The 21,470-nt window shown below is 39.4% G+C and overlaps 1 protein-coding gene across 7 annotated transcripts in view; it reads right to left on the bottom strand.

Annotated features, from left to right (window-relative positions):
* The window catches only part of pde3a (phosphodiesterase 3A, cGMP-inhibited), a 506,801-nt gene that overhangs the window by 197,190 nt on the left and 288,141 nt on the right, over positions 1 to 21,470 (bottom strand). The gene's annotated exons all lie outside the window — the stretch shown is intronic.

The following is a 21,470-nucleotide window of genomic DNA, read 5'->3' as shown; positions in this document are numbered from 1 at the left end:
TTTATTACTAAAAATACTCCTTGTATATCTCTAGTTGGTCCAGGTAACCAACATGATAATAAAGGAAACAAGATGCATGGGATTGTGTGTTTAAAATAATGGAAGTATTTGTAATGACATACTTTATAACTTCCCAACTACCTTACAATCAATGATGTTCTCATTGACCTGGAGACCACAATGAGGGCCAATAGAGGGAACGGGAGCATAAAGGCACCTATGAGGGTGCAGCTCTTCAAAGCCCAAAATGACAACCCTATCTCAGTATTTGCACTTGTACAACTGGCAATTGTTTATGACATTGAATATTTATGACTAGGCTCAAGGACAGCTTCTATCTGCTGTTATAAGACTCTTGAACTGACCTCATACATGCTAAAAGTGAATGCTCAATCTTGCAATCTATCCTTATATGGACCTTGAACTTTATTTCTCTGTAACAATATATTTTGCATTTTGTTTCTTTTTTTTATGCTACGTCATTGCTCTAGTGTATGGAATGATAGGTCTGGATGGCAAGCAAACAAAAGTTTTATCTGTATCTTGGTACATAGAACATAGAATCATACAGTATAGGAAAAGGACCTTTGGCCCACAATGTTGTACTGAACCAATTAAATTTGTAACCACAAGGCCAACTAAACTAATCCCTTCTACCTACACAATGACAATATCCTTCCATTTCCCTCATATTCATGTAAATATCTAAACATCTCTTAAAAGTCCCTAATGTATCTGGCTCTACCACCACATAGAGAGCACATTCCAGACACCCACCACTCTGTGTAAAAAAAAACCTGCCCCTCACATCTCCTTTCAACTTACCTCTTCTTGGTACAAGTATTGATTATAACCGACATTTCAATGACAAACTCTGCCATCTTCTTTAAGGATGATGCCTGAGCATATTTAGACCCTGTATTCTGTCCCTCCTGATTGGTTAGTCCTCATCCAATCAGGTTTTTGCTCTCCCACCTTGTTTACAATTGAAATCTGATTGGAGAGCGGAAAACTACTAGACATACCCCAACATCATCCCTGAAGGAGATGGCAGAGTTTGTCATCAAAATGTTGGTAATAATCAATACCTGTACCTGGCTTGAAGCCTGAGAAGAGTTTATTTGTCATGTATGCCAGGAAAGCACTAGATCTTTTTTTTCACTTATCCCTTCTTACCTACATGTGTCAACAATAAACAAATAACCATCAAAAATAACCCTAAAAAAACACTTAAGGCCTGTAACATTGATTTCTACTTTTCAAACAAGATTTGCAGTCAGGATCTACAGAAATACGAGATTTGAGATTCATATCATCACTAAGTGGTTAATTAGAATGAAGCATCATAGAAACAGCAAATGAAGCAGTAACAAAGTGGTGAAGTCTAACACATTTTCTAGAAAGCTAAATAAAAGTTAGGCATGGGGTTAAAATAGAAGCTGAAATATTATGAATATGTTTCAAAGAAAAGGTTTAAAAATAAAGCAAATATTACTAATGGAATTTTCAAATATTATTTTGACAGAATGTCATGTCAAACTTAGGAATTAATTTCCAGGGTCAAAAAGGTTGTTTGATAGTAATTTCAACTTAGTACATCTCTTTCAACATGGCTTAATATTTTCAATGGTTTTCACAGTAAGAATTTTGCACAAAAAGTTGAAGTTCACAACAATTCACCTGTTACCATCCTCTACCTCCTGTGGGCAAGCCATTTCTCAATCCATGTAGCCAAGTTTCTCTGGATCCCAGCCCCCAGACATTTTGAATGAGCCTGTCAGAAGGGCAGGGATGGCTGCTGTTGCTCCAGGGTTAAGGTGTTTTGAAAGGAACAGGGAGGGAGGGAGGTAAAAGAGGTGGGGAAGTGACATTGCTAAATAAGGATAGTATAACAGATGCAGTAAGGGATGATGTCACAGAGAAATCATCTACTGAGTCAGTGTGGGTGGAAGTCAGAAACAGGAAGAGAGCAATCTTGTATTTGGATTGATCTATAGGCTCCAAGTAGCAATAGGCACATTGAGGAGCAAACTGGAAAGCAGATTATAGAAAGGTACAAAGGTAAAGTCATGGGCGACTTCAACTTCCCTGATACTGATTAGCATCTCCTTAGTGCAACTGGTTTAGATGGAGCAGAATGTGTTAGGTGTGTCCAAGAAGGATGACACAATACATAGACAGGCCAACCAAGGATGAAACCATACTGGATCTAGTACCAGGCAATGAACCTGGTCAGGTGACAGATCTCTGAGTGGGAGAACATTTCACCACAACTCTCTGACCTTAATCATAGCTGTTATCTTTTGTAACTCCAAAGCATAAAAGTAATTTCAAGTAAAACAAGGGAGCTCGATGGATGTGGGTCTTAGTTTCATTTTTTCTTTAAGAGGCACATATAAACTCTAAGTCTCTATGTACATTTAAGGCAAAGGTTGATAGATTCTTGATTGGATAGGGCATGAAGGGATATGGGGGGGGGGAAAGGCAGGAGATTGGGGCTGAGAGGAAAAATGGATCAGCCATGATGAAATGGTGGAGTAGACTCAATTGGCCACATGGCCTGATTCTGCTCCTATATCTTATGGTCTTAAGGTGTAATGAATTATGTAAACAACAAAGAATGGTTAATCAAACAATATATTTACAATATTACTCAAACATTACTTAAATATTAAACACACAATAATAGCCTTGGACTAGGATAGGAGCAGGTGCTATGGGAACATATTCTATTGAGCAAGGGCTAATTATGATGCTATTAGGTAGGAAATTGGGAATGGATGTTCTTAGGGAAATATGCAACAGAAATGTGGAAGTTATTTTGGGAGAACTTGCATGGGTCTCTGACTAGGCTTGACCAATGGAAGCAGAGTTGGTAGGGTGAAGGAAATTGGAGAACTATATTCTGATTAGAGATAGTCAGCATAACATGGGTGAGGTAAGCCTGATTGAATTCTTTGAGGAAATGACAAATCAAGTTGTTGAAGGTAGAGCAGTGGATATAGTGCATATGGATTTTAGTAAGGCATTCAACAAGGTTTCCCGTGTATGCTTATTCAAAAGTCAGGAGGTATGTCATCCTGGGAAACATCCCTGTGTGGATTCAGAATGGGTTTTTTCACAGAAGGCAATGGTGGTAGTAGATTGAGTACATTCTCTCTGGAGGTCTGTGACTAGTGGTGTCCCATAGGGATTTGTTCTGGAGCCATGCTCTTTGTGATTTTTATAATGACTTAGATGAGGAAGTGGAAAGGAGTCTTGCAGATGATATGAAGGTTGGTACAGTTGTGGATTGTGTACAAAGTCAGCAATGGCTAACATGAGAGGACATAATTTTAAGCTAATTGGAGGAAAGTATAGAGGGAATGTCAGAGGTAGACTTTTACACAGAGTACATGAAACACATTGCCAGGGGTAATGGTAGAGGCAAATACATTAGGGACATTTAAGATACTCTTAGATAAGCACATGGATTTAAGAAAAGTGGAGGGCTAGGTGGGAGGAAGGGTTGATCTTGGAGTAGGTTAAAAGGTCAGCACATCATCATAGGCTGTGCTGTAGTGTTCTATGTTCTCTGCTCTAAATCATAGATCTTGTGCTGATGTTATTGATGCACACTGCTGACTCTTCATAGGATTATTCATCACAGAGAGTAACTTCTGGATTTCTGTTTTGAATGGCCCATAGATTGTTATCAGAAGTTGCTGTCAGTTGTACAAAGTAATATGTCAATGACGCCAACCGTTTTGCTATCATCACAAACCACAAATGCCAGACGATTACTGTTAACACCAGAGATTCCAAAAGAGCTGACCAGTTAATGCCAATTAATGGATCTCATTACTTGTATTTCCAAGGGAACTGATTGACAGTTCATAACCTCACTTCTCTCATATCCCATCAGTAATCAAAAACAATCTTGCTCTGAGTTAGGTTTGGACAGGGGTCCCCAGAGATGGAATGAAACTGATTAGGCAAAAATGAAACAGAAACTCTATTGTATTCAACAGCATCGATAAAGTGACGAGTGTAAATGTGATATTTCATATTTATTGAGGCTATTTGTGCATTCTAACATAAAAATAGCTGCATCACACACAAAATGCTTGAGTAACTCAGCTGTATCTATGGAGGGAAACAGACTGATGAAACCTCTCAGCCCAAAACACCCACTGTTTATTTCCTTCCATAGATGCTGTCTCACTTGCTATGTTCCTCCAGCATTCTGCATGTGTTGCTGGAGTCAGTTTTCCTCTCTTTCTGCAATGCTTATTTAATTTAATATCTTTTATATAAAATAATTATTGTAAGTTTAGTTTATTATTATGCATTACAACGTACTGCTGCCGCAGAACAAGTTTCATGATATATGCCAGTTATATTAAACCTGATTCTGACTTTGATTCGTATTCTGGTGTTAGTTCGGGTCTGTGGCCACAGTGACTCAACCAACATACAGAATAAATATACTTGATTAGCCCACAGCAGCACTGGTGGAAGTGATCAGCGATATTATAAGGAATAATTATTGCTTTGAGGAGGCAACATTCTGATTTCACATCATGGTCAGTCTCTGTTGCGTTATTTGGTAGTTCATTATCAGGACAAACATATAACGTGTGCCTCATGGTGCAGTATAACCCTCACTCTACAAGCAAGCCGGTGGTCGACCTTGGCTCAAAGACGACTGCAGAGAGGCATGCCGAGTGCAGCAACATGCATAATAAGAGAGGATAAGGTGTGGTATGGAGCGGGGAGAGTGTGGGAACACTCAAAGATTACCAGAAGGGGAGGGAAGCCAAGAGGATCAGACAGATTATGGCAGGGTTTACAGTGTTCACTGGTGAAACATCTCTGATTTTCTGACCCACTTAGCTCTCTTCACCAACTGACTTCCCCAGAGCTTGCAAACCCAGCCAAAGTTGGTTAAAAATAAGAACCCTGTTATCACACCATCTCCTTCCGCAACCATCCTCCTGAGAATTGTTATTTTTGTAAAGTTAGAGATACAGCATGGTCATGTTTCCTTCCAGCCCTTGAACCCGCGTTCCCTAATTACACACGAGACCAATGAACCTGCTAACCCATATGTTGTAGGAACATGGGAGGGAACAGGAGCACTAGGAGGAATCCCACGTGGTCACAAGGAGAATATACAAACTCCCTGCAGGCTCTGGTTAGAATTGAACCCAGGTCACTGGCTCTATAATGGCATTATATAAACTGCTATGCTGCCATGGCATCCCCAAAGATATTCACCATCTTTTGTTTTTCATCCCAAAATCCTTATAATAACAAGGATATCCAGTCAATGTCTGGATCTGATACTTGAACATTTTCACTTCTTGTCAAACTCGGATCATCTGCACTGGGGACTTAAGTCGGCTCAGGACCTTACTGCTTTTTTCATTAATACTGGAAATATGGTAGCCATGTAATTAAACTATTGGCTGAGAAGCTGTTAAAATGAGTGTATCAAAACATTCTATGTGTCTAAGACTGAGAGAGGCACTTCAGAAATATCTGTGGATTAAAAATGAAGTCTCCTGGTGTTATGTCAGAAACAATGAGCACTTTCCATTCATACCTCCTCCAGCCAATGTTGTAAACAAGGTCTTTATATTCCCTGCTTTAAAGTGCATGCTAAAGTAGCAGGGCTCAGAGGACAGGACCTGGATTCTGTGTGCTCGGTCTACTCGTTGAGATCTCCCTGTGCAATTAAGTGAACAGACCACCCACAGGCTGCAATATTGCAGGAAAGAACGGGATTTGAGAGGAACCGTTCTTTCAAGTTGTGTGGCCCCCTAAGAGGCATGTTTACCCTTGGGTGGCTGCTAGGTGGACAAAAGGGAGAATATTGAAATGTTGTGCCATATGAAATGGGCACTTGGGGCTGGGATCATTCTTGATGAGACCACCTACTAAGTAAGAAGAGCTAATGCTGGAGACAGCAAATATCAAGGCTATTCTTGAAGATTCTGAGCCTTACTTTACTGATGATCTCCCTGACTGCAGTGCTGCTGGAGATTGTCCTCTAAATTACATTGTAGCATTGGGGTTAAGGATCTTTCTAAGCTTTAAGGATGGCACTGGCTAACTTGGGTAGTTGTGCTGGAATGCTGCAATGGTATCAAAGGCACAAACTCAACGTTTTAGGAACAGGTTCTTCCCCTCTGCCATCAGATATTAAATCAGACCACGAAAACTACCACACTTTTTACACTATTTTAAATATATATATTTCTTATTTCTCCTTGGAGCGACGGAGGATGAGAAGTGACTCGATAGAGGTGTACAAAATAATGAGAGGCATTGATCGTGTGGATAGTGAGAGTCTTTTCCCCAGGGCTGAAATGGCTAGCAGGAGAGGGCATAGTTTTAAGGTGCTTGGAAGTAGGTACAGAGGAGATGTCAGGGGTAAATTCTTTTACACAGAGAGTGGTGAGTGCGTAGAATGGGCTGCCTGCGGCAGTGGTGGAGGCAGAAACGATAGGGTCTTTTAAGAGACTACTGGATGGCTACATGGAGCTTAGAAAAATAGAGGGCTATGGGTAAAGCCTAGGTAGATCTAAGGTAGGGACATGTTTTATCACAGCTTTGTGGGCCAAAGGGCCTGTATTGTGCTGTATGTTTTCTATGTTTCTATGTTTTTTTATTGCAACTTATAGTTTTTTTATGTTCAAATTCAAGTTTATTGTCATTTGATGTACATATATACAACCAAAAATGAAACACCGCATTCCATTCTAATTTCAAAATAAAAATCTGGGGAGAATGAGATTCTGTTACTCTTTAAACTGGGTCATAGAGTTGTACTGTACATCACACAAACAAGCCCTTCAGCCCTACACAACCATTTTGACTCTGTTGATCTTTTACACTAATCATATTTGCTCTCCTCAGGATCATACTTCAACATCTTCCTATTTAATTGTCTGATCAAGTGCTTTTTAAACTTAGTCTTACTCCAGGAAATTCAGGAAAATTAAGCTATTTCAGAAGCCATGTTCTTTGCAGAGCACACTACAGCTACTGCCACATTTTGAAGCCAACAACTTTATTTAAAATATTCTGTCTTGGGCTTGAATGTGATCACCTCCTACAAAGTGAAACCAAGCAACATAAGTGACAATTCTTTGCTCCCAGATGAGCTCAATGTCCTTTATGCTTACTTTGACCATCAAAACATGGAGGCACTTTCATAAAGTCCCAAAGCCCCCAACAACCCTGTGATTTCAGTGTCTGAGGCCAACATGAGAGCATCATTTAGGAGAGCGAACCCACAGAAAATATCCTGCCCAGATGGGGTACCTGGCCGAGTGCTAAATACACTTGCTGATCAATTGGCTACTGTGTTCATTAGCCTTAACTCTTGCTTTGGCACTCTGAGGTACCCACCTGACCCACTTCAAGCAGGCTTCAATTGTACTGGTGCCTAAGAAGAACATGGTAAGCACTTCAATTACTATTGTCTTGTAGCACTTACACCCACTGTGATGAAGCACTTTGAGAAGTCGGTGATGAAACATAACACCTGCCTGAGGAGCAACTTGGATCCACTCCAATTTACTGATCATAACAGATCAACAGCAGATGTAATTTCATCGGCTCTTCACTCAACCCTGGAATGTCTGGACAGAGAAGATGCATACATCAGGATGCTCTTCATTAACTACAGTATGGCATTCAACATACTATTATCCCCTCAAAACTAATCAATAAAAGAACAGGGCCTCAATACCTTCTTGAGCAATTGGATCCTCAATTTATTCACTCACAGATCCCAGTCAGTCTGGATTGGCAAAGCACTTCCTCCAGAATCACCATCAGCACAGGTACACCGCAAGGCTACATTCTTAGCCCCTGTCCTACTCGCTTTACTTATGACTGTGAGGCTAAGTACAGCTCCAATGTCATACTTACGTTTGCTCACAATATCACTGTTGTTGGCTGAATCAAAAGTGCGACGAGTCATCGCATAGGAGGGAGATTGAAAATCTGGCTGAGTGGTGCGACACCAACAGCCTCTCACTTAGTGCTAGCAAGAACAAGGACCTGCTTACTGAGTACAGGGGGAGGAAGCCAATGGTCCATGAGCCAGACCTCAATGGTGGATCGGAGGTGGAAAGGGTCAACTTTAAATTCCTTGGTGTTATCATTTTAGAGGATCCATCCTGGGCCCAACACAAAACCACAATTACAAAGAAAGTATGGCAGTGCCTTTACTTTCTTAGAAAGTAGAGAATCAGTTTATCATCTAAAACTTTGATAAACTTCTAAATATATATGGTGGAGAGTATATTGATTGGGTTGCATCATGGCCTTGTATGGCAATACCAATGCTCTTGAATGGAAAGGCCTGCAAAAAGTAATGGATACAGCCTAGTTTATCACAGGTAAAGCCCTCCCTACCATTGGGCATATCTACAAGGACTGCTGTCGCAGAAAAGCAGATTCCATCATCAAGGGCAGCCACCATACAGGCCTTGCTCTCTTCTCACTGCTGCCATTAGGAAGGAAGTACAAGAGTGTCAAGACTCACACCATCAGGTTCAGGAACAGTTATTATCCCTCAACCATCAGGCTCTTGAACCAGAGTGGATACCTTTACTCAACTTCACTCACCTCAGCACTGAACTCTCACAACCCATGGACTCACCTCAAGAGCTCTTCAGATCATGTCCTTTATATTTATTGCTTAGTTATCTATTAATATTATTTAGATTTTTCTTTGTATTTACTGAGAATGCCTGCAAGAAAGTGAAACTTAGGGTTGTATATGGTGACATATATGAACTTTGATGATAAATGTACTTTGAACTTTAAGCACAGCCAACACTAGAGATTTTCTAGTCCTCTGTTCATATAATGGAGAAAGACAGGACATGTGGTTAAGCAATCCCACAACGACTTCTTGCTCAACATCTATGAATTGCTGATTGTTGACTTCAGGAATGGGAAAGGGGATGAACATGTACATGAACATGTACATTGGTGAACCAGCAGTGGAAACAATCAGCAGCTTTAAGCTGCTGGATGTTAACATGATTGTTGACCTACCTTGTGCCCAACATGTAGATGCAGTCACCAGGAAGATGTGCTTGCAGCTTTACATTCTTGGAAGGTTAGGGGTGTTCGTCATGTCACTGAACAATATAGCAAACTTCAACTGAAAGTGTCCTGACAGGTTGCAGTATGATCTGGTTCAGTAATTCAAATAACGGAACTAGCTGCAGACTCAGCCCAAAGGCACATTCCTCTTCACCATCAGTGTTCCCTACATGAGAAGGCAACATCCATCATGAAAAATCTTCACAGTCCAGGCCATGCCATCTTCTCTTAGCCATGAGGTACAGAAGCCTGACATCAGACAGCACTGGGTTCAAGAACATAGGCTTCTTTTCAACTGTTTGGTTCTTGAACTAACCAGCACAACCCTTACTCTAACACTAGACCACTTTGATGACTTTGCATTATATTGTATTTTTTGTTCCAATTCTGATATTTCTTGTAAAAATTGTATCTAATTTCCGTTTATGTTTTTCTTGTGAATGCTACTTGTATGATGATATGTGCTAGCAGGTAAGGTTTTCAGTGAGTACCAGTACTTGTCCATATGACACAGTAAACTGGACTTTGATGGTTCCATTCTCAGCTTTCATTTACTGACTGGCCAATCCCATCAATCTTCAATGCCTGTATGGAGAATGTTGACATTTTTTTGAAAAGTACTGATGATAGTCTTTGACTATATTGCTTTCTCAATCTGTTATCTCTTCATAAACATGCAATTTGAATTATATTGAGAACCCTTAGATACACTAACAAATGGGTTAAAATGTTCTTGTTCTTCCAGTCAGTTCTGGGCATTTGTAATGCTATATTTCACATTGTGTAAACAACCCACCCTACCCAATAAATCCTTTTATATTCTTTGATTCATTGGCTTTCATGATATGTTATTCCCAACTGTGTTTAAAACTCCAACTTCCTTTCCTAATTCTAAATTTGGAACTTTTAAATTGGTAAATAAATCTTTCATCAGAGTTCACAATTGCTAGTATCAACTGGGAGTTCTCATGACACAAGAATAGAACTCAAATGTTGATACTACAAAGGCCTTAAATACAACAAATAGCTAGAGTGGGAACAAATGACTCATTGCTGTCCATTGGATTTCCTGGGAATCAGTGAAGCCAGAGTGCGTCAGAATAATCCTGGGGGCTTGATTCCCTCTCTGGAGATTTCAGCACATTATGTAGTTTGATGCTTTACTGTAGTACCTGAGGAAGTGCTGCAATATGGAAGATTGTGGTTCTTGGACAATACCTGCAACAAAGACTTCAATTTCATCTTCTAGTGGATATAAGAAGTCTTGAAGTACTACTTTGAAACTGTTCCCCATTGTCTTGGTCAACAATAAACCCTCAGCTGATGTCACTGGAACATGAGCATCAATATTTATTATCAATACTAATAGTTATCATACAGGTCTTCATGGGAGCTTCCAGGAATAAATTAGATACCATAGTTGCATTGCTAGAATGATAAACTACAATTCTATTTGTGAAAATGCGTCTAAACTGACATAATGTACAGAGAACCAAATGATCACATTTTGGTCAACCATAATAAAAATATGATGACTCAAATTATCCTATTTATTGTGACCTGATATGTCTGCATCAGCAACAGGTATTAAAAATAATTTCAAAGGACTAACAAAGCTATAAAAAATGATAGAGCTATTGTATAGGATGACAAAGACTTAGCGTATTCTCAGAATCTAATGGGTGTTCCAGAAAACCACCGGAGCAATTGATTTTCCCTATAATGCCTTGAACCCAACAAAATATTATTACCAGTGTTGATAGTAAGAAAGAACAAGAACTGTATTGACGAAAAGTTCTTAAGTCAGCATATGCCGAATGTTGCGACACTTTCTGGGAAATTCAGTGAAGCTGGTCTTTGTAGTTCAGTGGCAGGCATGTACACAGCTGGTTGGCATATTGCAGATAACATAAGGAAGTGCGTTGAGACTGGGTCAACATCCCAACAATTTTTCTGGCATATTCACTTATTTTTAGAGGCTGTAGTTCATTTGTCAACCACAATTACAGTAAATGGTGATTATTATTAAAAGTGAAAACACATTGCAAGACAAATATTTGATGTAAGTGCTGCCATTATACAGTGCAGGTCTCTTCAACATCATCATGAAATCAGACTGCTGTTTAAATTCAGCCATGTATGGGAAACGTTGCACACAAAGTATGCTGAACAGCTGTGTTTCTTTCCAGAGCAACCGTACTTGTCCTTATTGTTTTAACTCTATTGCACCATTAAACTGTGATGGTGTTCGCAATTGGAAGAATGATTGATTTCTACTTACAGTATATATGATCTTGTTTTGCTACATCTAGAGTTACCCGTTCTTTTTAAAAGAATAACACACTGATAGAGCATGACATCAAGTTTTCAAAAAACATGCACAAACTTACTTTTTTACCTTAGTGATTATTGATATATGAATAAATACAACATTAAGAAATGATTTGATGGTATTGGAACCAGGAGAAGCACAAAGACTTTTGATTTCTATATGACCAGGGCAATAGAGCTGTTATCAAATCAGTTTGTGACAATGGAATATTCAAATACAGTAATAGAGCAGAACCTTTATAACACAGGCAAACTATGTTTCAATACTTCAGTTTATACCAGTCTAAACCAAGTACAGACACTCCTATATAATTTATAAAGGTCATTTCATTGTCTTTATACTAATAAAATAAAGCAGAAATTGATGGAAACGTTCAGCAGACAAGGCAGCATCTGAGAGCCTTTTCTCTTTCTCTCCCCCTTTCAGATACTGCCTGACCTGGTGAGTACTTCCACTGTTTCATGTTTTATTTCAGATTTCCAGCAAGTGTGGTATATTGCTTCAGCACTTCTCTCGTACTCTGGTCTCTATGTCACCAATATAATGTAAAATGAGCAGACAAAAGCAAACAAATGCATGAAATTCTCAGCAAATCAGGTAGCATTTGGGTGGGGGGGGGGGGTAAGAATGCCTTTTCTGAGTCTCTTCAATCTCTGTTTCTTTAGATGCTGCATGATCTGCTGGGTATTTCCAGAATTTTCTATTTCTCTTCAGGTTTCCAGGACCTGCAGTATTTTGCTTTAGTGCTTCTGACACAATATCTCTCCTCTTGAACCCCAATTGCATGACATGAAAAGCAGAGAACTGCACAAGATGCAGGAAATACTCAACTGGTCAAACAGCATTTGTGAAGAGAAAAAGAGTATCTGCATTTCAAGCTGCTAACTTAGGTTAATTAAGGGGCCTTGACTTTTTTTCCATAGCTGCCTGACCTACTGAGTTCCTCCAGTATTTTGTGTATGTTGTTTGGATTTCCAGCAGCTGCGGATTTTCTCGTTTGTGAGTTCCAAAGTGGATTAAGGATCATGGGGAGAAGGTGGGAAAATAGTGCTGCAATTGAATAATTGAATGACAGAGAGGATTGAATGGGCTGAATGTCCCATTTCTGCTCCAATATTTTACAATCTTAAGGAATTAAGTCAATAAGTAAGGGCCTGGTAGTGACCCTCCTTTATAGGTCTCTCAGTGTTGGTAATGAAGCATCACACCAGAGTAATAGGCAAGCATTTGATTTAAATACCCTTTTGGGAGAGAAAGGAAAGTCTTGGCCAAACCTTTCTCTAAGTGGAGGTTATCAGAGAATGTCAGTCTTTGTCAGGGCTGGGAGCCTCAAATGGCTGTTTCCTACACATTGTTTCACAGCATGACCCCACTTTATAGTTACCAATGAAAATATCTGGCTGAATTCTGGTGTGGAAGCAATGGTGAAATTAACACTGCTCACTTTTATCTATATGTAAACTTAACAGCACCTTCCATTAACCACATACAAGCAGCTGGAGGGTGAAGGGTGAAGCTCACCATCGCACCATCTAATGCTCAAGAAAAAAACCTGTGCATGCCTCAGAAATGTAGAGCAAACGGACCCACAAAGCCAGATCTAGCCACATTGTATCATCGCAAACACGAGGAAATCTGCAGATGCTGGAAATTCAAGCAACACACACAAAATGCTGGTGGAACGCAGCAGGCCAGGCAGCATCTGTAAGAAGAAGTACTGTCGACGTTTCAGGCCGAGACCCTTCATCAGGTCCTGACGAAGGGTCTCAGCCCAAAAGGTCGACAGTGCTTCTTCCTATAGATGCTGCCTGGCCTGCTGCGTTCCACCAACATTTTGTGTGTGGCACATTGTATCACCCTTTCTTACTCTTCAAGCATTTTTTTCAATAGCTTGATTTTGATTTTGATTTTTATTTTATGTACGATTTATCTAGTTGTCAATTCCTAGCTTGTACTCTTATTGTTCATTGATAATTCATCAGCTTGACACAGTCAGGTGATAAGCTGCTTGTCCTATTACTTGTGGGAAAATACTGTGATATTTGGATGGTGAGCTGACAGCAAGTACCCTTGCAAAAACCAACAGGCTCTAAAGGCAGGAACTACGAGCAAGGGCAGCCTCTCACTATGCCCCTCATACTTTTATATACAAAAAAATGAACAATTTAAACAGAGCATAAAGAAGAATAAATAGAGAATTGCATTAATAAGAAAAGGTCTCATTTCCAGAGAATTAGTTACAAAAGTTTTCTTTTACTTTTTGTCTGAACAAAATGTTCCATGTTTACTGATGACACTGGAAGCCATTCAGCCATCATCCATGCAAGCTTGCAGAGAAATTTTATTCCCCACTAGTTTTTTTTTCCATAACCTTGTCTTCCTGCAGTAAACAAAAGACTAGACATGCATTACAGCAAGTCAAAAGTTTATGACGATGTTGATTCAATTCAATTGCAATAAGAAGCAGTTTAGCTTCCTTAGCAGTCTGATAACAAATGATGCTCTCCAACAGGTAACAGAACACAGCAAGCTGTGTGGTCAATCCCATGAGTTACTTGCAACAAGGGAGTTCTGCTGAAAAGTTTGGAATGGAGAGATGAGGAAGGTGAGGAATTGATGGCACAAAATGCTCTACTCTTCAGACTGGCACCCGAAGGTCATTAACTGGAACTGCTTAATTAGTATGTTACCCAGTAAAAGAAATGGGCAGACAGCTTGCAGCACCTCGAACTGGTTAGCAGCAATGGCTCATATTTCATTACGGCCATTGGTCTTTTTTAGTAACGCTGCCTACTCTGCAAGTCAACTGATAGTAAGGCAAACTCCTTCCTTGTCATGAGAAGATAGAGAAGATACTTTATTGACCCCAAAAGGAAATTAACATTATCACAGTAGCATTTCAAGTGCACAGATATACAAATATAAGAAGGGGAGTAGGGAAGAATACAAGTTACCTCAGTCTAACAGGAGGGGGTCATCACTTCCCCGGCTATAGGTTGAGACATTATATAGCCTAATGGCCGAGGGTTAAGAAAACCCTCATATAGCGCTCTTTTGATCAGCACAGTTGTCTTAGACTATTAGTTAAAGTGCTTCTTGGTTCAACCAAAGTAACGTGCAGAAGGTGAGAAACATTGTCCAGAATTGCCAGGATTTTCTGTCGGGAACTTGGTTCTACCACAGCTTCCAGTGTGTCCAGTTTGACTCTTATAACAGAGCCAGCCTAACAATAGCTCAACAATTAATCCAGAATACACTGAACTGATGCCATAACCTATGAACTCACCTTCAGGGACTCATGTTCTCAGCATTTATCTGTTGTTTGTCTGTTTGTTTATTTATTTATTCATTGTATTTGCACAGTTTGTCTTCTTTTGACATTAATTGTTTATCAATCATTGTGCATTTTTTCATTGATTCTGATATATTTCTTTGCTCTACTGTGAATGCCTACAAGAAAATGGATTTCATGGTGGTATATGCATATATGTACTTTGATAATAAATTTATTTTCAACTTTGTATTTTAAAATTGAGGGGTGTGGTAATTGCCAATATATCATCTTTTTTTCTCCTTCAAGTCTTCCCTTAATAACATAACATCAAAAATAGTGGCAAAGCATATCTCTTTTACTTCAGAAAGATGGTCAGTGTGTGATACTTACAGAGGGCACTATTAAACAAAACTATTGTTGCTTATAATCTGGAGGTTATTCCAGAACACAATATATAGATATAGAAAAGATTTTTAAACAGATTTCATTTGAAGCAACAAAATTCTTCTGGTCATTTGAAAGGTAATAATGAAAGCAATGCAGTCTTGCTACTTACAGACTCTGTAAACATAGTCGGATATTATGTGGATGTAGAACAGTTTTATATCTAATTTATTCAAAATTTGAAAATAATATTGTAAGCCCACAAGACATATTATCAAAGCAGCTCTTATAAATCTAGAAATCTAAACTGGTTAAAACCTATGTGCTGAAAATTAAGTGCTGAAAGAACCCAGTCAGTTGGTCCAAGATTCAAAGGTATGGTGGATGAGTATATCAACAGCTTTGCATGGAGGTAGGGGTCAGCCATGATCTTATTGAATGGCAGCGCAGACACAAGGTGCAGAATAGAATGTGGGACAGAATAGCTTGAGGGGCAGAGTGCCACAAGAAGCTTCTACTTCATATACGTTTCTCACACTCTCACTGGAGTGATCAACTTGAAACCAACTTGTGTAAATTTGTATCACAGCTGGGACTTGTTTCACTGGAGCAGAGGAGACTATGGAGTGATCTTACACAAGTACATGAAATATTGAGGGATCAGTGCATATATTCTTTTCCCCAAGGGTTGATGAAACAGGATTTAAGGTGAGAGGGGAGAGATTTAATAGAAACCTGAGGGACAACATTTTCACCCAGAGAGTGGTCCGTATGTAAAGTGAGTCACCAGGGGAAGTGGTTAAGGCAGGTACATTAACATCACTTTAAAAGTACTTAGACAGGTACATGGATTGGAAACGTTTAAGGGGATATGGATTACAGATAGGCAAATGTGATGAGATTAGATGGGAATATTGGTCAACATGGGCCATTTGAGCCAAAGGATCTGCTTCAAGTTGTATGACTATGATTCTACCTGCACCTCTACAGGGGATACAAGCTCTGAAGCAAACCACTAGGCATGGGTAGCTCTTGGCTGTACAGACCAATGAGAAGCAGGTACCCTACTTCACAGATAAGACCTTGTCATTTGTACCAATGAGATGGACACTTGGTGAGAAGTTTTGCTTGGTTAGAGTCAGATCAGATTAGTTATTGTCAAATACTGTATGCTAGGATGCAATGAAATCCCTTGTTCCTGTGAAGCTCATAGAGTCATAAGTAGCCATTGAAGTCCAAGATAATGCTATGGTTGGAGTTTTATTTTTTTACAGGAGAAGGTGACACACAAACACTGTCAGTAGCAGTAGAACAAGTGGACGCAGAGAAGCCCAGCAGGCTACTTCGCCATGATAAGAGGTTGCTGGTGAAGACATGGTCCAGCAGCATGAATCCAACAGCCTATATTTTCAGGAAATATACAATGAAGCTTCTACTTGACACTTAATGTGTTGCATGGTATACATTGCAGGTATTGAATCACTGATGCAGTGCAAGGCAAGTCCAAAGTAATCACACGGGTGCTGGCATAGTAGGTCTGGGATGAACCTATTGATATTCTTGAGGTGATTCTATGGGGGGGAGAGAGGACAAGATGATTTTTACTGGCATGGCTGTATCAAGTCAAAGCTTTCAAGAGCTAGAAGGCAAATGGAAACTATTTTACTGATAGCCTTACAACTTGCCTAATATAATTCCAGTCTACAGTAAAGCCAAGTTTGAAAAGTTAAAGGCTGAATGCATTCTCTCTTTAATACCGGTTTGAATTAACTGGGAACCCTACATTTGCACAAAGGCAAACATCCACTTGTCATTCTTATTCATGAAACTGTAATATAAAGAGAAGTAATATTAACTGTAGAAGTCTGGTTTGTTTACTCAGAATTGCATTACATATTCTTTGTTATTAGTGCAGCATTTATGACATAACACAATGTTTTCCATTCTTTATTATATTAACTTGAGGTATTTTCTTAATCTTTTGATTGTCAAATCTACCACAGAACTAAATAGCCCTGTTTACTTTTCTTTATTAATTGATTTTTTCAAGATCCAGGCATTAATGGAAAGACTGGCCTAAATGCCCCTGAGGTGAGCAGTATGAAAACTGCAGAAAAGCTGGCTAGAAAATGAGTCTCAGGCTTGTATAGGGTGACACATGTCTACTTTAATAATAAGTTTACTTTAAACTTTGATATAAACCCTGGAGTCAGATCAAAGGCCGTGGTGTCCATTCATCCCATTGTCTGAAGAAACATTTGAATCTTGCACTTTCTGACATAAGAGACAGAAATATCATTGCCAAACAGAAGATTCATCCATCTTCAGTGCACTGATATTTTTTTTTAAACGTAATTTTCAGTTGTATTGTCAAAGCCCTCCATACCCATTCCATCCTCTGTATTGCCTCCTAGAACTACTCCATGATTACCATGTGTCAGGTAGGCACCTCCCAGTCCCTAGCCAGCTAACAGGAATCACCTACCACTAGTTTCCAACTCATCACCTGCAGCCTATTTAAACCCAGCTCTCATCCACAATTCCTGATCACTCATATGAACTAGCCAGCCTCAAACAGTTGTTGCTAGCCTTTGATTACTTTGTTGTGTTAAGTATCTGCTGACTCTTATTTTGTGCCTCCACCTCTCCCCCATGGCTTGTTATTTTGTAGTTTATTAGTAAAATATAGTTTAATGCTAAATTTCTCCACTACTCTGCATTTGGACCAAGCCTTCCCCACATTTCTTGACAATTAACAATTTCTCTTTTCCCATTCACCTTCCCGAAAGTAGGAGCTGATAGTTCGTGACCTTTTTTTCAAATCACGTTTCAGTTTAATTCACTGACCAAAGGGCTTACATATTTCATCTCTAATTGCTAAATTTAAAGGGCTCTGAAAGTCACTCACTTTCAACTAATGTGAACTGAATGAACATATCCGAGCAATTCAGCCAAAGGATTCTATAAGCAACACACAAAGGAAGTGGGGGATTTTGTGGGTCAGGCAGCATCTGTGGAGGGAAATGGACAGTCAGGTTTTGGGCCAGGACAAGTCATCAGGCCTAGCTGTCTAATTTTGTAGTCAGTTACACATCAATAATTTATCAGCTGTGTGTAACTGCAAAGGAGATGTTTGCTTCCTTTAGTTCATAAAGTTCATATAGAAGATCTGATTGTTGATGCTACAAACAGAAAATTCACTCTAATTACCTGGTCAACATTTATCACTCAACTCTAATGTTATATTTTATTCTATAAAAACCCGGTTATATGATTTTTACTTTATTTCTGTTTGTGAAACCTTCATGTGCAGAAATTGGCAGTCATGTTTCTTTCATTAAACTAGTACCTTTACTTCAAAATACTTCAAAAGACAACAAACTGTGCACATTCAAAATGAAATAATAATAGCAACAAAAAATTTAACAATAATTATGGAGAACATGAGATGAAGAGTTATCATGAAAGTGAGGCCATAGGTTTGGGAATGTTTCAGTGATGGGGAAAGTGAAATTGAAGAGGAAGTCATCTACTAACACTTTCTGGCTTCTCCTGTGATGCCAATGTTAGATCCAATTTACTACTTCGGCCTGAATGCCAAGCAACTGAACCTTCTTGATCAGCCTACCCTGTGAAGTCTTATCAATGTTGTTGATTTAAGGTCATAAGTCTATAAAACATTGGAGCAGAATTAGAATATTTGGCCCATCGAGTCTGCTCTGCTGTTTAATCATTTGTGGTTTTTTATCCTTCTCAATCCCATTCTCCTGCTTTCCCCCCATAACTTTTGACATCCTCACTAATCAAGAATCTATGAACCTCCACCTTAAATATACCCAACCACTTGGCTTCCACAATGAATTCTACAGATTCACCACACTTGGCTCAAGAAATTCCTCCTAATTTCTATTCTAAAGGGAGATCCTTGTATCATTTGTATTTTAAGGATGTGCCCTCTGGTCCCAGACTCTCCTACTACAAGGGGTAACGGCCTTCCCACCAATGAGAACGTCTATATAAAATGCTTTTGCAAGAATGCAGCATGCATCACTGTGGACCCCCACTACCCAGAACATGCTCTGTTCTCACTGCTGCCATCAGGAAGAAGGTACAAGAGCCTCAGGATTCATACTACGAGGTTCAGGAACAGTTAATACCCCTCAACTATCGGGCTCTTGAACCAAAGGGGATAGCTTCACTCAACTTTACTTGCCCCATCATTGAAACGTTTCCAGAACCATTGAACTCACTTTCAAGGACTCTTCGTCTCATGTTCTTGATATTTACTGTTTATTTATTTATCAATATTATATTGGGAAGAGAAGATGGCGGTGCGACACAGTGCCTACGGCATCTCTGGAGAATGGATATCCGATACGTGTTAAGTAGGGATCCATGCACAATCCTGATTTGATGGAGGCAGACGTGGAGGAACATCTGGAGAAACTTCTGAAATGCCCACTTCGCTGCCGCTGCTACTGTGCAGACCGGAATCTCCGGAGAATGCCTCCGAGACCTCAGCTTTGCTTGTTTCGGTGGCCGGGACGAGGTCGAAAGCGCTCGGCAGAGGATGGCACTTGGGACACTGTATCGGAGGGGCTGGTCGGAAGCTCGAAGTTTTCGGACAGACTCAGAGTCTGCTGTCATCAGGTGCTTCCGAGGCATTGTCAGTGCCTGGAAGTTTATGGCAGGGAGAGTTCTCCCGTTTGCTGCCTGATATCGGGACGATTGGAGTCGATCGGGACTTGAGACTTTTTAAACCACGTCCATGGTCTGCGTTTATCGAATTACGTTATTGTTTTGCACTGCTGTAACAATGTGCTATAATTATGTGGTTTTGTCAGTGTGAGTCTTGGTTTGTCCTTTTTTTTATTTTGTGATATCACTCCGGAGGAACATTGTATCATTTCTTAATGCATGCATTAAGAAATTTTGAGTGTCCTCAAAATCTGAACGAGGACTGAGTGTCCTCATAATCTAAATCTAAATCTAATCTAAAAATCTTTCTTTTCTGTATTTAGAGTTTTCTGGCTTCTACACTCTGATTGAACACCCAAGTCGAGCAGTCTTTCAGTGATTCTGTTACCATTATTTTTCTGTAGATTTATTGAGTATGCCCACAAGAAAATGAATCTCAGGGTTGTATATGGTAACATATATGTACTTTGATAATAATTTACTTTGTACAAGTTAATATATCATCCTGAGGATGTGAACGTTTAGAAAGAGACCAGGTGATTGGATAGTCCATGGTATATACTAGGAGGAGATAATAGTTTTTACTTCCTTTGATATACTGCAAACCACAGTATTTTATTACTTAGTAATGACAATGACTGTGGAGAAGTAGGAAGAACAGAAGGTCAATATCAAAAACTGAGATACAAGTCTCTCATATCCGACAGCTACAATGTAAACTTGGACAAACACAGACCACTTCCTCCAGTATCGAACACAGAGCATTTAGGCAGAACTTTGTGTTATCATCGAATGTGGATAGTTCAAGAGTGGGTGATGCACAACTGTCACAAACTGGAATACTCTTCAGAAGATAACAATATTCATACTGTCAACAGCAGTTCTTTCATACATTGCTTATACTTGAGATTTGAGAAGCTAACTGCTGCTGCTGTCTGCTCATTTGAAAGACTTCAAACTTCTCATCTCTACTCCAAGGGAACAGCTGCATGCTTTTGCACAAAAATATCAACAGGAAAATTGAGGACTGGCTGTACAATGCTGGCTTCCAGCAACAGAATGCCCAGCTCATATTCCCTTCTGTAATGTGTTAATGGAAGTTTGGAAGCACTTCTTAACACCCAAAGTATTTTCCTGTAAACATCTTAGCCTCTCCAGTCATCAGCTCTCTTTTATACACTCCCGTCCAGAGAATGTTCAAAATTCTTTGTTTCACCATATCGCTGCCCACTGCACTTTATCCCCACTCCATTCAAAGACTGATAAATGCATCCATATAGCATTGTTAACATTGTAAAACCTTTGAACACATTTCAAAGTGGCATTATCATGTAAATACCAACTGTAACCCAAAGAGCAACACATTTAGTCATGTGATATAAACTCATTCAACAGGTATCTTAAAGGATTATAGAAAAGTCAAATATTCAAAATGTATTTATTATCAAAGAATGTATAAATTTTACTCCTTGAGGTTTGTTTGCTCACAGGTAGCCACAAAGCAGATCTCCGAAAGAAACTAATTTTTAAAATATTAAAGAGAGATGTACTGATTTAGAGCAGCAGTTCCAGAGATTTGCGTGTCAGTATCTGAAAGCTCACTAGTTAATCGTGTAGTAGGTGGCAGCGGGGCGGGGTGGGGGAAGTTGCGAGAAAAGAAAGAAAGCAGAG

This window comes from Hypanus sabinus, chromosome 13 (assembly GCF_030144855.1).
Source record: "Hypanus sabinus isolate sHypSab1 chromosome 13, sHypSab1.hap1, whole genome shotgun sequence".
NCBI classification, from domain to species: Eukaryota; Metazoa; Chordata; class Chondrichthyes; order Myliobatiformes; family Dasyatidae; genus Hypanus; species Hypanus sabinus.
The sequence above is the reverse complement of the archived record's forward strand: the minus strand, read 5'-3'. Positions and strand labels throughout refer to the sequence as shown.